Source organism: Labeo rohita, chromosome 13, assembly GCF_022985175.1.
Source record: "Labeo rohita strain BAU-BD-2019 chromosome 13, IGBB_LRoh.1.0, whole genome shotgun sequence".
In the NCBI taxonomy this organism is placed as follows: Eukaryota; Metazoa; Chordata; class Actinopteri; order Cypriniformes; family Cyprinidae; genus Labeo; species Labeo rohita.
In genome coordinates this window covers 21,326,356-21,345,215 of record NC_066881.1, presented here as the reverse complement: position 1 = coordinate 21,345,215, position 18,860 = coordinate 21,326,356, and the positions used below count along the sequence as shown (strand labels likewise).

At 36.2% G+C, this 18,860-nt stretch overlaps 1 protein-coding gene across 5 annotated transcripts in view; it reads right to left on the bottom strand.

Annotated features, from left to right (window-relative positions):
• zmiz1a (zinc finger, MIZ-type containing 1a) overlaps positions 1 to 18,860 on the bottom strand; it is a 166,753-nt gene that overhangs the window by 114,387 nt on the left and 33,506 nt on the right. For all 5 annotated transcript variants that reach the window (XM_051125690.1, XM_051125688.1, XM_051125693.1 and 2 more), the window contains exon 2: positions 9,188 to 9,306. The gene's annotated coding sequence lies outside the window, so the exon portion shown is untranslated. The remainder of the gene's footprint in view (positions 1 to 9,187; positions 9,307 to 18,860) is intronic.

Genomic DNA, 18,860 nt, shown 5'->3' with positions numbered 1-18,860 from the left:
ATAGACCTTAGTCAGGGCAGTGTCATAATTTTTGACAGGAAGGGAAACAAGTCTGTGAGGGATAGAGTACAGGGCGTTCAATGGATTGTACTGTTGATTAACAACATACCAAGAGTTCAGCTGACGAAAGTCTTTCTGAAAAAACAAAAAACAAAAAAACACCCCATAAGAGTTCTAACAGTTGAGCTGGCAAAAATTATGTGATCTATGACCTTTATTCAGAGTCTATCCCTTAAAGCCTTGCTTCATTCGTATTAAATTCAATAAGGCATCTTATCTCAGTAAGGTCTATGGCTTTAAAGGGGTCATGAACTAGAAACCAAAATTCCCTTGATCTTTTGACATATAAGAGATCATTGTACTATAAAAAACATCTTGCAAGTTTCAGAACTCAAAACTTTGTTGTTAAGTTTTATCGCAGGCAGTCTGCCAAAAGACATCTTTTGGAATGTTCCTATGTATGACGTAATAGATAGATAAGCACCGCCTCCGCGGAAGAAGATTGACATCAATGCCTATTTAACCCCACCCACCGATTTGCACAGTGTTTACCAGTAAGGCAAATGTGCAGGTTTACACAGAAACTAAACAATAAAGATGGCTCTGAAAACAACTAGATGCTCTGCAGTGCCAATTTGTGGAAAAAACAGTCTTGGCATTGCCTTCCTTATAATCCCAACATTAGGAAAGAGTGGATGAAATTTACTTTTAATGAAGTTCCAGACCACATCAGTATGAACTCAGTCCTTTGTTTATTTCATTTTACCACAGATTCGTTTACAATTACCCATAGCTTCAGCAACGCAATGCCCCATATCTCAGGGAACCAAGGTTACATTAGTAACCGGAGCAACACAATTCGACCTGGGACTTTTAAAAAGACTGAAACCAAAAGACAATGCTATCCCACTTATATCCGACCCAAGAGTGATGTTGCAACAAAAGTTTGAGTAACTGTTTTCATTACGTGGGCACCATTGCTCTTGTCTCTTTGTTATGTATGTGTTTTTAACCTAAATCACAGTGGCATCCAACTATGAGGAATGAATGTACGCCGTTAGTCAATCATAGCAGTGGGCGTTTACGTTTGAGTCTACAGTCCACCACGCCTATTCAAACAGAGTGTTCTGCTGAGGGGGTTAAAAACAGGACAGAAAATAGCCTATTACTTCTATATTATAATGTTTTTTATGTAATTATTATGGAAGTCCGTTTCCACCACTGAATAAAAAATAAAAAGGGTAATTGCTACTTTTTATCTTTTTCCTCGCAATTTTGAGTTTACATCTCGCCAGTCTGACTTTTTATCTCAGAATTGTGTCATATAAACTTCCAATTCTGATTTTTTTTTTCTCAGAACTTTGAGCTAACACACAATTGCGAGTTATAAAGTCAGAATTGCAGGATATAAACTCACAATTCTGACTTTTTTTCTCGCAATTGCGAGTTTGTATCTTGCAATTCTGACTTTTTTTCTTAGAATTATGAGATACAAACTCGCAATTGCGAGTAATAAAAGTGGCGAGTAATAACGCCTGACGCAAATGAAGCCTCATCACCACTGCTGTTGAAGTGGCGAGCGTGCCTCTCCTCAGCAGACCGGTTTCTTCCCTGTGCATGCACGCTGGTGTCCTCGTGGGTCTAAGAAGGGAGCGTTGAGGGAATCGAGCGGCGCCGAAGCAACAAGCTGCTGGACCCGCGGTCCGGACGAGTACCACACCCGTTAAGACGGCTGACGAGCAAGGAAGCTAGGCCGTTGAATCCCTCAGAAGTGCCGTGAGCCAAGGAGGACATAGCCGCTGAAGGAAGCCGCCACCCCTAGAGCCATGGACCTGAGAGGGGAGCGCATGTGGCCGCCGAACTCCGCCCCTTACCTGGACCCTTTCTTCTCGAACACTGCCCCTCCTTCACGGAAACCCCAGCACAATGAGGACACCAGATCCCCTGTTTACTCTGGATACTTTTATTTACCCCTTTTTGGACACTTTTGGTTATTTTATGTTTAATAAAAGCCTCTCTGAGGCCTGACGTCACACCCACTGTGTCTGTCGTTTGCTCCTCCTTCCACAGTCTAGTTATGGGGAGAAAAAAAAAAAATACTATGTTCAGAGAATTGCAAGTTTATATCTCACAATTCTGACTTCTTTTCTCAGAATTGAGAGTTTATATCACGCAACTGCAAATTTATTTCTCAGAATTGCGACTCGCGATTCTAAATTTATGACTTTATAACTTATTTTTTATTTAGTGGCGGAAACGGGCTTCCAAAAAAAAAATCTCAGAGAACAGTACGAAAAAATAACCCTTTAATTTATGGTGATATAATACAATAAAAAAAAAAAAAAAAATAATAATATTTCAAAATTTCAAAATATTAGGTTTAGTTCACGTGCAAAACAAAAATTTTGTCGTAAAGAAATTATGTTTTTGTGAGGAAAACATTTCAGGATTTCTCTCCATGTAATGGACTTCCATGATGCCCCCCAAATTTGACCCTGAAGAGGAAGAAGGGCCTTATCTAGAGAAACGATCTGTTTTTTTTTGTATTACAATTTATACTCAAACGCTTGTCTTGCTCTAGCTCTGTGTGAAGCTCTTGGTTTTTTTTTCCGGTCATGACAGTTAGTGTATATCTAAAATATCTCATTCCCTCCTCAAACTTTAATATCGTCCTACATCACTCCAGAAGTACCGACCCAGAGTTTACAAAGTAAATATGCAAAGAACATCAAACACCCTTAACAAAAAAAAAAAACAGCAATGTAGGATGATTTTGAAGTTGGAGGATAATTTTTACATTTTTTTTTTTTTTTTTTTGTAGAAATTAACCAATCGTTTCGCTAGATAAGACACTTCTTCCTCGGCTGGGATCGTTTAGAGCCCTTTGAAGCTGCATTAAAACTTAATTTTGGAAGATCAAATTTAAAAGCACCATAGAAGTCCATTACATGGAGAGAAATCCTGAAATGTTTTCCTCAAAACATATAATTTCTTTACAACAGAAGAAAGACATGAACATCTAGGATTGATCTGTAAATTTTTGTTCTGGAAGTGAACTTCTTCAATCAAATAAATACATCCTCAGTGAACATAAAGTCATTTCAAAAACATGTAAAACAAATCTTACCAACCCTCAAACTAGTGTGTATATATTTAAAACGTTATTGTCCCTTTAAATAGCTTTAATGTTGTCACTTTTTCTTAGTAACTTGGAGTGCAGCTAACTACTTCAAATTACAGCTTCGCTATAGTTTAAATACTCCATGTATGAGTAGATTTCATCTTTAGAAAAAATAGTTTTAGTACACTGCTACTACTGGCCAAGGCTGTGCTATTATCAACGGAGAACACAGTAATTTACCGAGGTAAAGACTACCTTCCCACAGATCGAAAAGAGAAACATAGAACTGGGAGTGTTCCTCAACTCAGATGTGTTTTCCTCCTGTAACTGCGCAGGCTAGATATCAAAGAGAAGTGAATCCTGGGTGCTACAGGAGCTGGGATGTTGATGTTAATTCCTATGGTGTGAGCTAATCCTAAGAGTGCTGACATCCTTTTTCTTTATCAAACGCACCATGTGGCTTGTACACAAGCCCCGAGAAAACCGGCAAAGTTATTTCTTACCGTGGCGCTTTATCATGTGGTTTGGGAGACAATGAAGACATAAATATCATCTCAATGCAAAACATCTTCAGTCTTGATGAAAAAAAAAAAAAAAGGTGGCTAGACTTGAAAGCTAATACTAAATAATGACAGGTTATCAAACTTTCTCCTTCTTTGTGCCACTAGACGGTCAAACAGACAGCCCTGCCCCAAAACTCACACTAATAGTTAGGCCAATGTTGTTTTTAAGGGTTGGGTTGCTTAAGCAGAGTAATATATTAGGTTTTGATTACAAAATTACACACTTAAGCTTTAAATTACGTTTTAAAATATTTGAATACGTAAATAATGTGGCCAATTTGTTCTCAGAAAAGTAAATCACCAGCTACTTAGCCATGTTTGAAGAGCCACACAATGTAAGAGGCAAGTCACAATGCTGTTGGAAAAATGAGGGCGGAGAACCAAGTCAACCTCACACAGAGCATCGCTGCCTTCGCCACGGCTGGGGACACTCGAATCTGAACTTCAAGATTAAAGGGAGAAGAAAAAAGGAAGCGAGGGAAATGGCAGAGGGTATAAAAGAAGAACAGTTTATGGCTGAAAAAAAAGAAAAAGAAAAAGAAAAGAAAAGAAAAGAAAAGAAAAGAAAAGAAAAGAAAAGAAAAGAAAAGAAAAGAAAAGAAAAAATATAAATCCGAAATATTACATTTAATTAAAAAAAAAGACATTTTATTAAGGGCGAAAAATTATAGAAAGAAAGTTAATACCTTAAATGTTCTCCCTTTTCAAAATGTTCTCTCTTTTCAAAAATGTTTAGATAATATACTGAAAAGAAAGGGGAAAAAATATATTTTTTAATTTTTTTTTTTCAACTTACTGGAGCCAAAATATTTAATATAACATAAATATAAAATATAAATCTGACATATTAAAACTTAAGAGATTTTTTTTTAAAAAAAAAAGAAGTTTTAAGATCAAAAAATTATGAAAAACAGTCTTAATGCCTTAAATGTTTAGATATTTTACTGAAAAGAAAAGTTTTTCTTTTTAATTTTAATTTACTACAGCCAAAATATTTATTATAACAAATATAAAATATGATTATGAAATATTTCCACATTTAATTTTTAAGAGAAGTTTTACTAAGATCGAAAAATTATATATTTTTTTTTACTAGAGTCAAATATTTAATATAGCAAATATAAATACAAAATATTACAACTTGAGATTTTTTAAAAAGAAAGTTTTAAGGATGAAAAATTATAAACAAAGGGCTCCCACACCTTGGTTAACTTCAAATTCAAGGACCTTTCAAGGACTTTCTAGGTCCAATACTGTCAAATTCAAGGACTTAATGTGAGGACACATTTCAAGTGAGAGCAAGGTTACATTGTGTTACCTTGTAAGATACATTGTTACAGTTTTCATGTGTCAAACACACCTATGCAAAAAAGCTTTTTTTGCATTTATTTTTGGCCATATGACAGAGATCTGACAGAAATGCACGCAACTAACATAAATCAAGCAAGCTAGGCCACGAAGTGTTAGCGAAATAATACATTAGCAGATCGGAGGAAATAATACGGAATTTTTTCCAAAAAACTTCTTGCACAAAATAAATTCAAGCACTTTCAAGGACTTGTATCTATGGATGCTGATTTTCAAAAAATTTCCAGTGCCTTGGATTTTTTTTTTTTTAGATTCACAAACTTTCAAGGATTTCAAGGACCCGTGGGAACCCTGTATAAATATAAAATATAAATATGAAACATTATAACATTATATTTATATGTATTCATTTCTTTTCAAAAATGTTTCAATATTATACTGGGCGAAAATAAAAATAGAAAAGAAAAATGTTTAATTGCAGTTTTCTTTCTTTTCTTTTTTCATTTCTTCTTTTCTCATGCCAAAACATTATTAATCTGCATTATAAACTTGTTTCCAAGTAAAATATCGAACCAAGATCAACTTATTAGGTGCAAAATATTAATATAACACAAAATACTACAATCTGTTTTCAGAAAATGTTCTTAAATATTACCAAAAATTATGGAGAAAGACCTTAATACTTACATTTATCTTGTTTTAAAGAAATATTTAGATATTTTACTGGGAAACAAGATAAGAATGCATATTACAAACATTGTTTGCAGTGAAGAACACAAAACAGAAATGAAATGAAAAAGAAGTGAAAATGAAAAGGACAAAAAGTGAAAAAAGAAAGCTGTCAAGACCCCTTTCAGGAAGTATCGCCCCTCCTTTGCTTTAATGAGGTTAACTGTAAAAGCATGTGCAGGATCCAGTCTCCCCCTTTACACACAGCAATGGAAAGGTCGCCTGCTATCACATCAAGGCCGCCGTCTCGGTACAAAGCAAGTGTAAAATTACAATTACACCTTAATGAATGGCATATTTCATTACATACATGCTAATTAAGAAGTTTCGGATACAACTCTGGCTGTGATAAGCATCTGCTTTAGTACCACAACAGATTGTTCAATCCTCAGAGCTACATGTTGCTTTGTTCAGAGAGAGGGGAAAACAGACAAGAGCATATGCGTTTTGGAAGAAGGGTAGCGTATCGCTCGCCGGTTCTTGCGCTGCTGTAGGAGCGGGGCCTCTCTCTCGCTGCAGTGTCAGTGTTCCAGGTGGAGTGTGGGAGGAAAGGCTGGTGTTCTGGCTTTTGTAACGGGCACCCGTCTCCACAGGCTGACGTGAGCGCGCTAATCGCTTTAGCTGATCCCGCTCGGCTGTGTGTGAGGCAGATGTTTGTCAGGCCACAGCACTGCTCAGCGTTCACACTGCACTAAGCGAGATTAACCGCCACCTTTATATATTTATTTATTTCCCTCGTTCCCTCCTTGCCCCCGCCTGCCCCAATTCTTAATCCCTGACTAAAAAGCTGAGAGAGGAGAAAAAAAAAAAAAAGGAAACAAAAAAGGCGCTATATTAAATCATTGTGTAAAGCACCCAGCGATCGTTTTAACAGAAATTTGTTTTCCTCCACGAATTTCCAAGAGCGGCGTTGGGGAGAACGGTCAAACACGCAATAAGACAAATGTTTACGAAACGGCGACGAGGCCGCTCCATCATATCGACGCGCAACTCTCTGAGGTTGTGGAAATATTTTCCCGGTGTAAGTCACAAAAATAAGAAACATTTGAAGTGAGAAACCCAAACCCTTGTCATTTGATCTCTTTCTTTTCCTCTTTCTTCTCTGTTGTTCCATTATGCAGGTGCTGGAGGCCTCAGGGTACGAGGCATCCGCAGGACTGGACTGTGTGCAGATGCAGCTACCCTGCACATAAACACTACCAGACGGCCATCCAGCCCGGCTCTGCTCTGCCGTATATTACTCACAGGCTTCCAATTTGGCCAAATCAAGCCAGCATGTTCCTCTATGCTCGCCGCGCTCCCATGAAAAGGCATAATCGCACGGGATATGTAAACATCTCGAAGCTTATGGCAGAGGACGGGAATGACCCGCTGCCGGTACAGAGGACGATGTGGCAAAGGTCAAATTTTCTCCAGATGTTACGTACTTTGTTGTAAGCCGCTTGAAATATGTTGTTACTGTTTGGTGATTTGTCATGAGTTTTGAGACAATGGGAGTCGTATTTACATACACTCATAGTGAGCACATGAAAATCTTCTTATCAACATTTTTGCTTTAGTACCGGGGGTCAACCAGAATTTCAGAGAATTTAACAGCTGATGCTGATATGTAGACTGATTAAAAATTTGCTGAAATCATCAGAGCTGTAGCAAAGATAATAGTGTGTTGCAAGGGCATAGAAAGAGTAGGGTTGTGTTTGCTTCGATACGATTTGATGACACGGGTATTAATACTAGAGGTCAACCAATATGTGTTTTTAAGTACCAATGTGGATACTGATCAATACAGATCAAGTAGACCGTTTACCGATATTCTGAACGGATATATATGTCTGGTGAAAAATTTAAATTAATATCAAAAGTAAGAACAACAAGGGCTCTGAGCAAAACTCGCTAAATGCTTTTAAATTATTTTATCAGCAAATTGATTTTGAAAATGACCAATACCGATATTCATAACAAGTGGTATCGATAATCGGCTGAACCCTAATCGATACAGCCGTTTCGGTATCTATAACGCAGCAAGTGAGCATCAGTGGACCGCACTTAATTTGAATACAAGAACAGCATTTAAAGTGGATAAGTGCAAGGTTTATAAAAAATAATGAATAGAGAAATCTATAGGCAAAAAAGTTTAATCTGGCCACAGAGGAACACAACTGGGGTTGCCTGATATAATGAAACTTAATCCTGAAAACAGAGGTTCACATTTGCCCAATACAGCAATAGCTGCTAAGTGTGTTATTTTTGTCAACCTGGCAACCATGTGCACACACTCTCTCCACTGTGGTTAAAGTGCTGGCTTTCAGAAAACATTGGTAAGCTTGCAGTTTGCCGATCTCTACTTCAATATCCTATTCACAAGTGTAATTCATCGTGTTCATTTACGAGAGAAGGCGAGCATGAATTACCTTTAACTGCTTTGAAAACAATGCAGTTACCAATGGCTTGCTGAGAAACATGGGCTCTTCAGGGGACAAGCTATTTATTATTATTATTATTATTATTATTATTATTATTATTATTATTATTATTATAAAAGTTGTGCTTGATCAAGGTTCAAGACCGGCCTGGGTTACATCCTAGCCCGGTTTTCTCTTTTTGTCTGTTGATTACTTCATTTTAGTTATCCACTTTACAAAGTCACAAAAAATAAATGCATAACAAAAAACAACAACAACAACAACAAAAACAACAACAAATCATGTAAATATATTATTTACATGACAAAGTATTATACAATATAACAAAAATATTAAAGCATACATTTCACAACTATTTATTTTTGCTCTATTTTATATATTTGTATAGTGTTTAGTGTATATATATATATACACACACACATACACATTAATATATTATAATTATAACTGTTATATATAATAATTTATTTATTTTATACATTTTAATTCAAATCTAAAATATGAAACCAGATTTTTTTTTCCTTTGTTATACAGTTCTCTTTACATTTTGACAGCCTAAATTCATTTTAATAATTAATCCCAAGTAATCTAATGATTTTTCTAATTAAGCTAAAAGGAAATATATTCAATATTTGATGTCAAAGAAGGGATACTTGAGCCTAAAGGTTCAGCTATATTTCATTTTCCATGTCCCACTCTGTCATCCGTTACCACACAGCTTTCAACGTACACTCAACCACAGATGAGAGATAATGTATGAGTTTGACCTGCAGTATCACCTAGTGAACTCTGAACATCACACCTTGCATGCATACTATTGTATTCACACCTTGGGTGCACAAATTTGGGCTGCATGTGAACACTAATGCTAATAACATAAAACAGTGCTAATCAAAATGCAAAAAGGTACAAAAAGTAAGACAATAAATTAGCTGTACAGAACGAACGAACATCTAAATTTCCAGGCAATGAAAATGAACAAAAAAAAGAACTGCACCATGAAATCTAAAGAAAAACAACGTCAAATTTAAAGGTGTGCCAACCTGTGTGTTCTGCAAGCTGGGAGTAACGTCAGCAGCCCCCCCTCCCCCTCCCCTCCCTTCATATAGTCCGTGGGGAAGGTCCCTCGGTGAGCTCCCGTCTACACTAGGGTCCACCGCACCTGCGAAAAAATAAAAGAGACGTTACACCTTGAGCTTGAAATTAGAGTATCCTCTCAGGACCGCTCCCCAAACCAGAGTAATTCACTTCACACGCACACCCCTGACGATCTGACATTTCCCGCTCTACTGATGTATCCCGCACAGGTCTGGTACGGCATGTTTTGTTTGTGTTGCGCTAGGGAGTTTTCAGCTAGAGTGACATCAAACGCAGCCACCCTGGGGTGTCTGGGAGTAGAGACTCCTGCTATAACCCGCTTCCCTTCTGCGTCCTTCCGAAAGGTTATCATAGAGCCGCTTTGTCGCTCCTAATCCAAAATTCATTACATATAGCAGTTACCACACTTTAATACGATACGTTTCCTGAACGGCTGGCTGAGCTCCTTCACAGTTCGCTGGGGGGTAAGGACAGCGTAAAACAGGGGGTAAAAACGGACAGAGATGCTTTGTGAAATTACAAAAGCGCCATAACCACGTAGAGTGCGACGTGTCAGCGGCAAATCTAATTTACCGACCTCACAACTGATCGCACGTTGCCAGGTAAGCCTATTAAGTGCCTATTAACCCTGTACAAGTGATAGGGGTGGAGAATCTTTGGTTTCTTGGCACGAACGGCCACCCTGTGACAGGGGTACCAGGGCCACTTTCTGAGTGACAGCGACGGGAAGGTCAGACCGGTAATGTGCGGCATAAATGTGCAAGTGATAATGATGGGGCCCTCTCATCATACCCGGCTCAGATAGCTGCTAACTGGATTGGATGGCCAAGCATCACATCCCTCCGAGCACGATACACACATGTTCTAAGCTGCTGAGAACAGGATCGTCGGATGACGATGTGCAGCAATGTCTGCGATGGAGCAAACACAGGAACACTGAGTCTCCGTTGTGCTGGTCAAGTTGCAAAAGTAAGACATAAGGAGAAGAGCCAAGTCTCTAACTTATCCTAGCAGCTGTTTCGAACCAGTTTTTTAGACCTCATCTTAACCAAGGGGATCCACAACATCAATGATATGCATATCATTTGCACATTTCTAAATGAGCAGACTTATAACCTTCAACATTGTGAGCTAATTACTCACCAATGCGATTAAAGGCAACTACATTTCTGTTGTTAGATTTCATTTGCCAGCGAGTGAGTTAGATGCTAAAAATAAGTTTAGCACATATATTTTCACTCGCCTACACCTGAACACTCTATGCTCTATGCGTCTTTACTCCGCACTAGTCCTATTGATATCAATAGATGTGCTACAGGTAAATACTTCTTTCTTGTTTTTTGTTTTTGTTTTATGATTAAAAATCATTAATCCAACAGCTCATCAGATCTTACTGAGTTTTATATTATTATTTGCAGAATTCACAGTAGATTTATCAGTATTCTTGTTAATTTTTTTATAGAAACAAATTCTATTTAACATGACAGATTCATACATTTTTCATACATGCTTGACATATTGTAGCTCTAATTACTAAAAAATAACGTTTTGCTAAAATGTGCAATTACCTTTAAATCACATGACATATAAATTTATCTTTGTAACATGTAACCTGATTTTTATATTTACTAGCCAATGGCAATTCTATTGCGAAGGTGTGCGCAGAGTAGGGCTGGATGATATATCAATAACGATAATTATTGCGCAATATAAATTTCCTCGATAAGCGATAACAAGAGTTCGATAATTGTTGAAGGTGGAACAAAAAAGCGCCAGTCATTCGCAGCACTCGGGCCGTTTATCCACTAGGATCAAAGATCAAATGCTGGCATGGCGCGAACTTACTAGAGCAGATGCGTTCACTTGCTGATGAGTCTCGGTCACAGTGTTGCCAAGCTGCTACTTTAAAACTTTTGCTGCTTGCTACTTAAAAACTTTTGCCATGGATTGTTTTGTTGATTGGGCTAGTTTTGAATATCAATTGGGCGGGTTTTGTTGTGACAACCTGGCAACCCTGCTCGGTCACTAAACAGCGCTGTGAGATCCAATGTGAAGCGCTTGAATTCAGTGAAGAACACAAATGACTCTGACAAATAGCGCTGACAAACAGGAGAAACGCTGTGCGCAACGATACAGTCTTTTTAATCTACAAATCGCCATCATTTACCATAGATTTACTGTAGTAGCACTGTGGGTATCAAATGTGGGTATATGTGTGTCGAATTTGATTATATTATTAATATAGACATGTAATAAATGTATTGAAGGAGGAGTAATGGAATATAATTAAAGTATATTTTATGATTATGCTATAGCATTTAAGCATTTACACTAAATGTATTTAGACTACTGTTTTTACCATGGTAGTGAGGTGCTATATTTGTGGTTTTAACATGATCTAAATGTATGCTGCTATGGAAGAGCAATGGTTAATTTAACCAAAAACAAAACAAAACAAAAACAACTAAATTTCACCATATAAAAATAAGGTTGCTACAATTTTTACAGCTATTACTGATTTTGATAATGAACAAATATAAATCTGCGTTCTTAATATTATTAGGCAACACAAACCTATTTCTTGATTTGAAACAATATCACTCATTAGAACATGCAGAACTAAGAAATATTTTTTTCCTATTAAGATACTTATTTTTCCTATTAAGATACTTATTATTTATTTTAAGGAAAAAATGACTGGAAAAATTAAAAGAATTAAAAAAACGAAGTTATCATCATGTTCTGACCATAAAGAATAGTTTAAAGCCACAATTAAACGTCTGGTTTCACACTGTAGCAAAAATCTGCCTTTAAACTTGAAAGAAATAAAAAAGTGACATTTATTGTGATTATTATCAATATCAGCTGATACGAAAAAAAAAAAACATACATATATACACATATACATATACACATATACACATATATACATACATATATATATATATATATATATATATATATATATATATATATATATATATATATATATATATATATATATATATATATATATATATATATATATATATATATATATATATATACACACACACACACACATTCAGAACAGAACTTTCTACCACTACAACTACCACGTTCAAGGCCCAGAAAGATAATAAGGACACAAAAGAAGTAATTGTTAAATGAAGTCATTATTTTTGTTTTCTTTGCACACAAAATCATTCTCATAGCTTCATAACATTAAGGTTGAACCATTGATGTCACATGGACTATTTTAACAATGTCCTTACTACCACTCTGGGCCTTGAATGTGTCAGTTTGCGTTGCTGTCTATGCAAGGTCAGAAAGCTCTAGAATTTCATCAAAAATATCTTAATTTGTGTTCCAAAGATAAACGAAGATCTTACGGGTTTGGAACATCATGATGGTGTGTAATTAATAACAAAATTGTCATTTTTGGGTGATCTATCGCTTTTAAAAAAAAAAAAAAAAAAAAAAAAAAGACAAAACTTACATTGAAGAAGAAGTTTTGAGTCACAATTTGAGAACAGAACAACAAAGGCAAAGACCAATAACTCCCAAAAGACACTGAAAACCTCATAGCAACAAGGCAAAAAACACTCTAAACACATTAGCAATCAGAAAGCAATGACGTGGCAATAACTTTTAGACGTGTAAGTCATACAGATGGTATTCAGGTAGTTATTTCAACACACTTAAGTAATACTTTCTTTTGTGTGAGTGAACTTATATCATATACCGATATGAACGATCAGAGCGAGGATTCTACTTTAGTCTTTGTGCGAGTGGAACAATTGACCATTTTACAGAAACACAATTAGAGGCTGTGAAATGAGTACATGCTTCATTCCAGGAGAGGACGATTGCCATTTCTGCATATTTGAATCCACTAGAAGGCAATCACTGAAATATGCAAACATTCATGAGAAAATAAATGTAGTGGAAAATTTGGTGCATATCTGCAATCAAGTTTCATGTGCAGATCTAGGAAGAAAGAAGGCCGCTAAGGCAAATCGAACTGATATCAAGTATCAACTGTTTCTCACTGAGGTTTCAAAAAGCCCTCAAAAACATGCCTGAGTAATAGCATGTGTTTCCAAACGAGACAGATTATTGGAAGTGTCAATACAGTTACTGATACAGAGAAAACATCTGCATATGCTTTTAAAATGTGTTGATCCTCTGTGATCAGTCTTTATGAAGTGCTATACACAAGTCATTTTCCAAGCATTGGACAAGTGCCTCGCAGGCCTGTTCATGGACAACAATTGTGAAAAAAACAATTCTAAACACATAAAATTAAATTAAACTAACCATATAATTAACTTTTTCTTTTTAAGTATTTGCCAAAAGGATTTCCTTGCATTAAAATAAATAAATAATAGTATAAAAAGCTTTCATTTAGACATAATATCCCTTTTACTTTATTCTTCAACCCTGCACAATTGCACTGATTTGCTTCAACTCTTCAAAACCATGACCCTTCTCCAAACTCTAAATGCTGTGAACTGCAGACGACACGCTCCTGCATGCACGTAATTCTCTGCATCCTAAAATTCAGGCAGAATTCTGAAAGAACCAGTCATTTTCACATAACACACCCTCAATTCAATTTAAACAGACTACTAAATGTTGAGTCATGACATGCAGAAAGAAAGAAGAAGGGAAAAAAAAAAAAAAAATCAATGTAGCCAGCAGTGCAAACAGTTGATAATTGCGAATGGAAGTGGGGGGCGGGAGTGCAAACATCATTTGTTAAGGTGAAACAGTACAGTTCCTCACTACAGACAAGAGTCGGGTGGCAGAACCCTGCCAAAAGCAATAATTGATCATTTACATGCAAATAGAGAAGGCAAAAAATGGGTTCAATCTAAAAAACAGTGAGCGTTTTGAAGTGCCGCGCCGCACAGGCATTCAGAAAAATCAATTCACACTCTGAAGAAACCGTTTTCCTCAGCCGGAGATAATGTGCCACACTATGGGTCGTCAGATACTTATCAGAGGGAAATTAGCTAAGGAATACCCCCCCACAAACAAAAAAAACAAACAGGTCAAGCGTTCGCTCCCAAATCAGTGATATCATCAACTGGAGCTCCAGAGTAAATGTCAACAATTGAAACGATTTGAGCACAGTTCCTTCCAATTGGTCATTTCTAAAACATCCTGGGGGTATAGCAGAAAGCAAATACTGTATTTAAGAGTGGAATGAGTACACTGCAAAGGCTTTAGTGCTGTAGGACTTGTCAGATTTTCAGGGATGATGTGATTAAAACATTTCCTTTGGTTTTCCAATTGAGATGTTGTGCCATTTAACTAGCATTTTGCTTTTATACTTCACTTAAGCTGAAAAGTGTCATTTGTCCATTAACAATTCCATTAAAGATTGTTAAAAGTGTTACTTTCCTCAGCTTACTATGCAGAGACAACAATAAGTAAGCTATTCGCAGGATGAATCCCCTGTGGTTCTATCAAACATTGCTCTGCTTGTTTGAAAATCCCAACCAGACCAACACAGCAACACCAGCTCAGCCAATAGAGTGAGTTTGGGGCGGAACTCTGTTTATCAACCAATAAAAGACAGGAGGAGTGTTCAGGAAACTTGTTTAAAAACAGTCATTATTTATGATTGTTTACCTTCAATGAAGCAGACAACAATTTTCTTCTAAAACCCCCCTTTGTCTCAAATATCTGTGCACAAACAGACTCCAAGTGGAACAGTGCTGGTTGCAGAAACATTCAATGCCCAGGCCAGATGTTCATGCCTGTCAGAGAAAAGTCCATCCAGATCCAGATCTAACACAGATCTCGTTTTTTTTTTTTTTGAAGAGAACTGTTTTAACTTTCCGCTACTATAACAGAATAATTTATAAAAGAAGCAAACATGATTTTCTACTTGAAGAGCAAGTCATATGGGTTTTCAAAAAAATCTTTTTTGCAGTTTGTAACGTAACTATCCTTCAGTGTAAACAGTCTGCATAGTTGTTAATTAAAAAAGTGCATTATACATAAAGACATATTGTCTTTTAAAAGAAAGAGTCCACAAATCGCCTTAACGAGTCATCACATTTTCGAATCTTACCGATCTACGTCACTGGGTGACACATTTGCATAATCCCTGCCTGCCCATGAAATACGAACAGTCTGACCTGCCCACAAACACTTCCGCTAGTTAGTGTGTTTACATCATGTCGAGAAGACGCTGCTCTGCGCTGTGAAAGCAAGTTTGTTTCGTTTTCACTGCCGAAAGATGATGTGAAGAATCAGTGGATAAAATTCTTTTTTTTCCATGATAGCACAGCAAAATAATTCAAACCTTTTGTTGTGCTTGTCATTCTACTGAGGACCCTAAACTTGGACTTTATCTTTTTTGACTTCTAATCTCCTTTATTTGGACTAACAAGGGTCTCCAAACCACAACCTGTAAGTACGATTGATACGTTAGGTGTACTTTTTCAAGGGAGAGCTTAAAATATCTTGTTTTTTGTGCTAATATGTGATGTATACCTAGTGCAGCTTTAGGTTTACTGTCTTGCTGAAATAGTTTTTATAATTCGCTGTTAACCCACTGTCTCCTAGGAATGTGTCGATTAATGTAGACTGTTATTGTTCTGAATACTTTGTTTAATAATAAAGAATGTAACTTAGACATATTTTGGTTTACAGGCTGTATTGTTTCATCAGTTAGTCATGTTAGCACTTGCCAAATACATCCACCATTATTGTTTTGTTAAGTGTTTACAGTTAACAGCTAAACTTCAGCTGTGGGCACAATTTGCTTGCTATATGTGACCCTGGACCACAAAACCAGTCATAAGGGTAATTTTTTCGAAATTGAGCTTTATACACCATGTGGAAGCTGAATAAACAAGCTTTCTATGGATATATGGTTTGTTAGGATAGGAAAATATTTGGCAGAGACACAACTATTTGAATATATGTAATCTGAGGGTGCAAAAAAATCTAAATATTGAGAAAATCACCTTTAAAGTTGTCCAAATGAAGCTCTTACTAATGCATATTTCTAATCAAAAATTAAGTTTTGATATATTTACAGTAGGAATTTTACTAAATATCTTCATGGAACATGATCTTTACTTAATTTCCTAATGACTTTTGGCATAAAAGAAAAATCAATAATTTTGACCCATACAATGTATTTTTGCCTATTGCTACAAATGTACCCCAGCAACTTAAGACTGGTTTTGTGGTCCAAGGTCACATATTATTGTTTTACGTAAAGGTGTATAAACCCACCCAACTGCAACTCAAAACTAGACAAATCAGGTTTCGGGGGGTGGGGGGGGGGGTTTGGTCCCCCATTAAGAATCATGTACCAAGGAGTAACATAAACATTTTGACATTCCAGGGGCTACATATGACATTATTAGAGTTGCTTCAACCCGCGACATCAAAAACAACCGTAGACTTGGCAACACAGATGGTTACGCTTGCTAACTTGCTCAAGTACTACTCTCTGTACCAATCACAACAGGCTTGGCCAGCTGACCAATCAGAACAGAACAGGCTTATGGAACAATTATAGGCTTATGTTTCGAACAAACCGTTTTAAAATCATTGACATATGACTATGTATAAATGTATATTCTGAGAAAATTACAATGCTTTTTTTGACCTTAGATGCATTTAAACCTATTGTAGGGGACTCCAACACAATATTAGGGCACTTTAAAAAAAAACATATGACCTGCTCTTTAAGATACATTAATCAGATGTGAAAATATTCAGGATATTAAAAGATAAATGCTTAACAATATGATCATATTCCTTCAAAATGTCTGTCAGTGGCTACGTTAACATATCAGGTCTTGTTTGCTTTAGTCTTGACTGTAACTCGCATTTATGTTTAAGTGACCTATATCTGTCACCAGTGTGAACAGACTGTGGCTCTGAAAGGAGCCGCACAATAACGTCACACAAATTATCCACATAATCTCAAAAAATTACCAAGGGAACCATCTGTAAATAATACCACAGCAATGACAGTCATTCTTACAACTAAAATTTGTTGCAAACAATAAAACAACCATTTTAGAATCTGTCATTTTGTTTACTTTTTTTGGATGACAGCAGTGGCTAATAGCAAGTTACCACAGTTCTACCACATAATAATTTAGTGGAAACTGTGGTTACAATGGTAAATCTTTGTAAGAGCATGTATTTATAAACCTCAGACCATATATTTGCGGGAAAGTCCATCATCTACAATGAAGACAATATCTGAATAAACATACTAATTTACTATCACTGCCTGTTTAAATTTCCCTCAAATTTAGCTTGAACCAAAACATCTTTGCCAAAAGCACATCCATCAAACAAGCACACAACTACAAATAGTGTCCTACATCAGTGAATCGCAAACTATGGTACAGCCTGTACACCATTTACTAGGGATGGGCATTTTAGTCATTTTAGTCATTCGACAACTAAACCAAGCAAGTTGCTCTACTTGAATGAAATAAAATATCTGTTCTCCAATATATGACATAAAAAGACTTGAAAAACAGCACACAAGTCATATGGACTACATTTATGATACTGTTGCTCTGTCGTTATGATGTAGTTTGACAGACGCAAGTATTTGTTGACTTCAATTAAAAAAATAATAAATTCTTGAAAACTAACTTTTGGGCATTACTGAACAAAAAAAGTCAAATGAGTTTGAAACAAGATGAGTAAATAAACCAGTAAGCCCCAAGAAGCTGTGGTTAAATTCACTATAAACCACGGCTTCACTAGGCTTATTGCTTTTATAAAACGATTATTCCATACACGTAGTAAGGTTTCACAAAATAAAACAGAACAAATAAAGTGTTATGATATTAATACAAACATTATTCTTCCACCAAACAATGTAGTTCCTCAGAAAAGGTTGTGGTTGCCAAGCAAAACGGAGACGTAAACAAAGGTGTATGTTTGTAGAATATTTTACAGCAGCTTTGAACACAGCTCAACCAATCAGAATCGAGGACCAGAACTATCCGTTTTATAAAGTCAATGTAACCATCGCTTTTTGGGGCTTAATATTGGCTATGACAGCATACCCAAAAGTAAAATTACCAGTAAACTACGGCTTATTGCATATACGTAGTAAGGTTTCACAAAATAAAACAGAGCAAATAAAGTGTAATGATAATAATACAAACATCATTCTTCCGCCAAACAATGTAGTTCCTCATTAACGGTGTGGTTGCAACAAAGTGGTTGAAGGGCAACACACAAAAGCAAACAAAGGTGTAGATTTACAACAGCTTCGAATGCGGCTCAACCAATCAAAATCAAGGACCGGAAGTATCTGTTTTATAACGGTAATTTTAATTTTGGGTATGCTATCACTTTAATGCAGAAATATTAATATTGATGATAAAATGTATATACTGATTGTGGCTCACGAGAGAGATTTGAATGTCATTAAAGCTGAGAAAAAAAATTACAGGGAGAGTTGTTAGTGTTTAATGTTTGTCCTGATTTGACTATGCAGCTCTTGGCCTAAAACCATTTGATTATAGGCCATTTGAGGAGATTCTGTTATACTGATGACTTTTTACTTGTCAAAAAGTACCTCTGGAGTCCAACGTCTCTCATCCATTTAGACATCATGTGCATACCGAGTCA